Genomic DNA, 5,983 nt, shown 5'->3' with positions numbered 1-5,983 from the left:
ATTCATCTCAATTAGTTTTGAGTTGTGGTTGTGGTAATATTGAAGTTATACTAGTAAGGTGTTGTGGATCTAGAAATACTTGTGTTGAAGTTAGTGATTCCCGTAGCATGCACGTATGGTGAACCGCTATGTGATGAAGTCTGAGCATGATTAGTCTATTGATTGTCATCCTTTGTGTGGCGGTCAGGATCGCGCGATGGTTTATACCTACCAACCCTTCCCCTAGGAGTATGCGTTGGATGCTTTGTTTCGATTACTACTAAAACTTTTGCAACAAGTATATGAGTTCTTCATGACTAATGTTGAGTCCATGGTTTAGATGCACTTTCACCTTCCACCATCACTATCTTCTTTAGTGCCGTGCAACTTTCGCCGATGCACAAAACCACCCATATAGCCTCCCTCAAAACAGCCACCATACCTACCTACTATGGATTTTTCAAAGCTATTCCGAGATATATTGCCATACGACTACCACCATGACGTGTGCCACAACTTCTACATTGCCATTGCTTGATCATAAGATAGCTAGCATGATGTTTCCATTGATGTCTATGCCATGCTAGATCATTGTCACGGTACACTACCGAAGGCATTCCATATAGAGTCATCATTGCTCTAAGTTTTGAGTAGTAAATGTGAAGATCATCATTCATGGAGCATTGTCCCATGTGAGGAAATAAAAGAGGCCAAAGATGCCCACAAAAAAGAGGAGAGGCCAAAGATCCCACAAAAAAAATGAGAGAAAAAGAGAGAAGTGACAATGCTAGTATCTTTCCACACTTGTGGATATTAAGCACCATGATCTTCATGATTGAGAGTCTCTCGTTTTGTCACCACCATATAGCTAGTCGGAAATTTTCATTATATAACTTGGCTTGTATATTCCAATGATAGGCTTCCTCAAAATTGCCTTAGGTCTTCGTGAGAAAGCAAGTTGGATGCACACCCACTAGTTTTCTTTAAGAGCTTTCACATACTCTTAGCTCTAGTGCATCATTTGTATGGCAATCCCTACTCATTCACGTTGATATCTATTGATGAGCATCTCCATAGCTCATTGATATGCCTAGTCAATGTGACCATCTTCTCCTTGTTTGCCTTGCAACCCCCACCACACTCCACACCACTTATAGTGCTAAAACCATGGCTCACGCTCATGTATTGCGTGAGAGTTGAAAAAGTTTGAGAAAGTAAAGGTGTGAAAACAATTACTTGGCCAATACCGGGGTTGTGCATGATTTAAATTTGTGGTGCAAGGATGATAGAGCATAGCCAGACTATATGATTTTGTAGGGATAACTTTCTTTTGGCCTTGTTGATTTGAAAGTTCATGATTACCTTGCTAGTTTGCTTGAATTATTATTGTCTCCACGTCAATAGCAAACTATTGTTTTAAATCTAATGGATCTGAACATTCACGTCATATAAGAGGAGTTACAAAGGACATCTATGCTAGGTAGCATGAAAGCATCAAAAAATCATTCTTTATCACTTCCCTACTCGAGGACGAGCAGGAGTTAAGCTTGGGGATGCTTGATACGTCTCAAACGTATCTATAAGTTTTGATGTTTTCACGTTGTTATCTTGTCAACTTTGGATGTTTTATATACCTTTTATATCTTTTTTAGGACTAACTTATTAGTTCAGTGCCAAGTGCCAGTTCCTGTTTTTTCTGTGTTTTTGACTCTTTTCAGATCTGATTTTGGAACGGAGCCCAAACGGAATAAAAGCCCCGAAATAAATTTTTCCAGAACAGAAGAAGATCGGGAGGCTTGAGGGCCAAGACAGGGGGCCCACAGGGAGCCCACAAGCCCTGTTGCCGCGGCCAGGGGGGCCGCGGCAACCAGGCTTATGGCCTCCCTCGCGCTCCCCTGCCCTAGCTCTTTGGCCTATAAATTCCCTAAAACCGCAGAAAAAATCATGGCATCCACGAAAACACTTTTCCGCTGCCACAAGTTTCCGTTTCCGCGAGATCTCATCTGGAGACCCTTCCCGGTGCCCTACCGGAGGGGACTTTGGAGTTGGAGGGCTTCTACATCAACATCATCGCCTCTCCAATGACTCGTGAGTAGTCCACTTCAGACCTACGGGTCCGTAGTTAGTAGCTAGATGGCTTCTTCTCTTTCTTGGATCTTCAATACAAAGTTCTCCATGATCTTCATGGAGATCTATCCGATGTAATCCTCTTTGGCGGTGTGTTTGTCGAGATCCGATGAATTGTGGATTTGTGATCAGATTATCTATGAATTATATTTGAGTCTTTGATGATTTCTTATATGCATGATTTTATATCCTTGTAAGTCTCTCCGAGTCTTGGGTTTTGTTTGGCCAACTAGATCTATGATTCTTGCAATGGGAGAAGTGCTTGGTTTTGGGTTCATACCGTGTGGTGACCTTTCTGAGTGACAGAAGGGGCAGCAAGGCACAAATCGTGTTGTTGCCATCAAGGGTAACAAGATGGGCTTTCATCATAAATTTGAGATTCTTCATCTACATCATGTCATTTTTCTTAAGGCGTTACTCTGTTCTTTTGGACTTAATACACTAGATGCATGCTGGATAGCGATCGATGTGTGGAGTAATAGTAGTAGATGCAGAAAGTATCGGTCTACTTGTTTTGGACGTGATGCCTATATATACAATCATTGCCTTAGATAACGTCACGACTTTGCGCGGTTCTATCAATTGCTCGATAGTAATTCGTTCACCCACCGTCTACTTGCTTTCATGAGAGAAGCCACTAGTGAACACTACGTCCCCCGGGTCTACTCACAACTATCGTCTCCACTTTCACTTTTACTTTGCTTTGTTTACTTTTTGCTTTCAGTTCTCACTTTGCAAACAATCTATAAGGGATTGACAACCCCTTCATAGCGTTGGGTGCAAGCTCTTTGTGTTTGTGCAGGTACTTGTGACTTGAACGCTCCTCCTAATGTATTGATACCTTGGTTCTCAAACTGAGGGAAATACTTACCGCCGCTGTGCTACATCACCATTTCCTCTTCAATGGAACACCAACGCAAGGCTCCAAGGCCGCGGGTAAATCCTTTGCATATTTGCCAAGGAAGTCCCTATAGGCGTAGCCGTAGCAGCAGGATTCCTGGCGCCGTTGCCAGGGAAGGTCTTTTGTTGCAGTGGCAATCCCCTCGGCCGAGTAGCATCCCACGCCTCCGATCCAATCACGCACCAGCCACCGGTAGATCCTAGAGCACGCATCCCCTTTCCTTGATCCCGCACCTCCTCCAACTTGTATCGTGGTTGTATGAAGGTAGCCTCGCTACTCTATGTATCCTGCATCGACCCTGAGAGCTCTGCACTGGACCATACCTGGGAAGACGGGCGGCCCGACACGACACGAGCATGGCCTGTGCTGAACGTCCGTGGCCCAACACGGCCCACAGGGGCACATTTAGTTACCGGGCCATGCCGTGCCAGCCCGTGGGGTGCGCCTCCAAACCCACGCATGCCCGATTACTAAACGGGCTATCACATTGGCCCGTTTAGCACGTTGGGCCGCATATTTTCACCGTGTCGGGCTCATTTTTAGGCCTATTGGGTTGTATTTTATTTATATATATATTTATAAATCTGAAAAATATATTAAAAAATTAAACGGGTCGTGTCGTGCTGGCATGCGTGCCCAGCCTCTAGGCCTAGGCATGGCCCGTGGCGTGCCACGTTTCGGACCTGGCCCGTTTAGGTCATGTCGTGCATGGCCCATGACGGGCTGTGCGGGCGTGCTCACGGGCTGGCCTCGTTGGCCCGACCCATTTGTCCAGGTATGCATTGGACCTTTTTCACAGGCTAGAATAGGCTTGCCGATGGCCTAGTTTACTATAAGTCTTCGACCTCTCAAGAAGCAGCCCATAGGACAGCTTGGCCTGATTATACCTAGTGTTGGACATTATTTTCCACACAAGATCTGACGGTGAGGAACCCCCAGACCACGAAAAAGGACGTCCTGAAATTCTAATCACTGAGAGAGCTCGTTTTAGGCTCGGTTTTACTATCCTTAATTGAAAGGAAGATGGCAAGTTTTATCCCAGTGCAGACCATGAGAAGTGAGAGTTTAATGTACAAGCTCATACTTTATAACTACTTTAGATGTTGGAAGGCACGACTGGTTATCTTGTAGGCCATACATTATTCGTTTCCCCTACAATATTTTGATTGAATAAAGTGTTTCCAATCCTAAAAAAGTGCATGTCCTCAAGCAACCAACTAAAAACGTAGATGTTGAAAAAAAAATCCTCGATAGTTTTGCCCCTAGGGTTTCCTTAGGGTCCACCTTATCCTTTGGTGAGCGCCGCCGGAGTCTATGTACTACATGCTAGGATCCTTCTTGGTGGTGGATAGTCCTTCATGTTGGGATCCTTCTTGCCAGATCGAAAGGGTGTGTGCATCTTCATGTTGGAATTAAGGAAGCATGCCATTTAGGGGGTGTAGAAGGAAGATCGGGTAGGAAAAACAAATCTAGGGGGATTTTGGGGGGGGGATGTCGGTGGTTTAAGAGGTGAGAGAGTAGATCTTGATCTTGTTGTGTCCATGGTGGTTGGTGGAGTCGGGAGGGGTAGCAGGAGTAGATGGGTTAGTTCGAAGGTGTTAATATGGCATGGAAAGAAGGGGACCAGTACCGAATTCGGAAGATTGCTTCGAGGGGCAACCTTCATGGCAAGCAGGATATAGACCTCAATTTTCTAGAGGGTCTTGAAGAGCCGATTAAAAAATGAGGTGGTTGGGCTTATTCACGTTACACACAACCAGACAGTTTAGCGATGTTGCGCTGTTGAACACCATGCGCAATGCATATCTCCATCTCAAGATGTGACCTTCAATGTCAAGTGGGCAAATTTGTTTCTATTATGACATCGGCATTTGAAGGATTAGAGGAGGGTTATGGAAGGAGGCCCCTGGGTATTTGTAGAACCACTTGTTGTTATATTCGAATATGATGGATCTACATATGTGACTCATTACACTCTGAAGTATGATTCCGGTGTGGGGAAGAATTGAACGCATCGCTCGCGGTATGACGAAAAAGAAGCAATTAGTAGAGAAGGTTACTATAAAGTGGGGGAGGCAATGATTATGGCCATAGTGGCTTGCGAGCACAAGTGTTTCTAGATGTCAATAATCCTCTCGGGAGATTTGTTTAAATTGATCACTTAGAAGGAAAGAAAGAAATATCCATTTTATTACACTAAGGTCCCATTTTTTTCTTTTTCTGTGGCTGGTTGGGCCATGTAGTAGAGGAGAGAGGTGATGGTGTGCATGCACCCTCTCATTGCGTGTGGGGGTGAATGGTTCACATGGAACTTAGCACCGACTACTTTTAGGCCGGCTGATGGTAGTAGTAGAGGTGACTTTGGAGGTGGTGGCAGGAGGTAGAAGTGATAGAGGGAGAGGAGATAGAGGAGGTACGAACAATGGAGTTGGAGGAAGGGGTAGATTAGTGAACACTGTTTCTAAAAGGTTTGGTATGGACATGTCCCAATATAATTTCGTGGACGATCCAGATAGGCTTTGGAGTGCCTCAAAGAGGCAAGTCACAGATGGTGGTACTGCAAACATTATCGACTGATAAGTCCCAAATGTATCTACTTTTCCAAACACTTTTGCTTTTGTTTTGGACTCTAATTTGCATGATTTGAATGAAACTAACCCGAACTAATGATCTATTCAGTAGAACTACCATAGTGTTATTATTGTGCAGAAATAAAAGTTCTCTGAATTGGAAAAGCCTTTCTCAAGATTTTTTGGGGAATATATAAAAATACTGGAACAAAAATCCACTAGAGGGGGCCACAAGTCGCCCACAAGGCAACAAGGCGCGACCAACCCCTCGGGGAGCCTTGATGCCCTGTGGGGCCCACGTGGCTCCGCTAACCCTTATTCCTAGCCTACAAATTCCTATTCCTCGATAGAAAAATAAGAGATAAGTTTTCATCACGTTTTACGAGACAGCCACAACCACCACTTG

The sequence above is a fragment of the Hordeum vulgare genome, chromosome 4H, assembly GCF_904849725.1.
Source record: "Hordeum vulgare subsp. vulgare chromosome 4H, MorexV3_pseudomolecules_assembly, whole genome shotgun sequence".
NCBI classification, from domain to species: Eukaryota; Viridiplantae; Streptophyta; class Magnoliopsida; order Poales; family Poaceae; genus Hordeum; species Hordeum vulgare.
The sequence above is the reverse complement of the archived record's forward strand: the minus strand, read 5'-3'. Positions refer to the sequence as shown.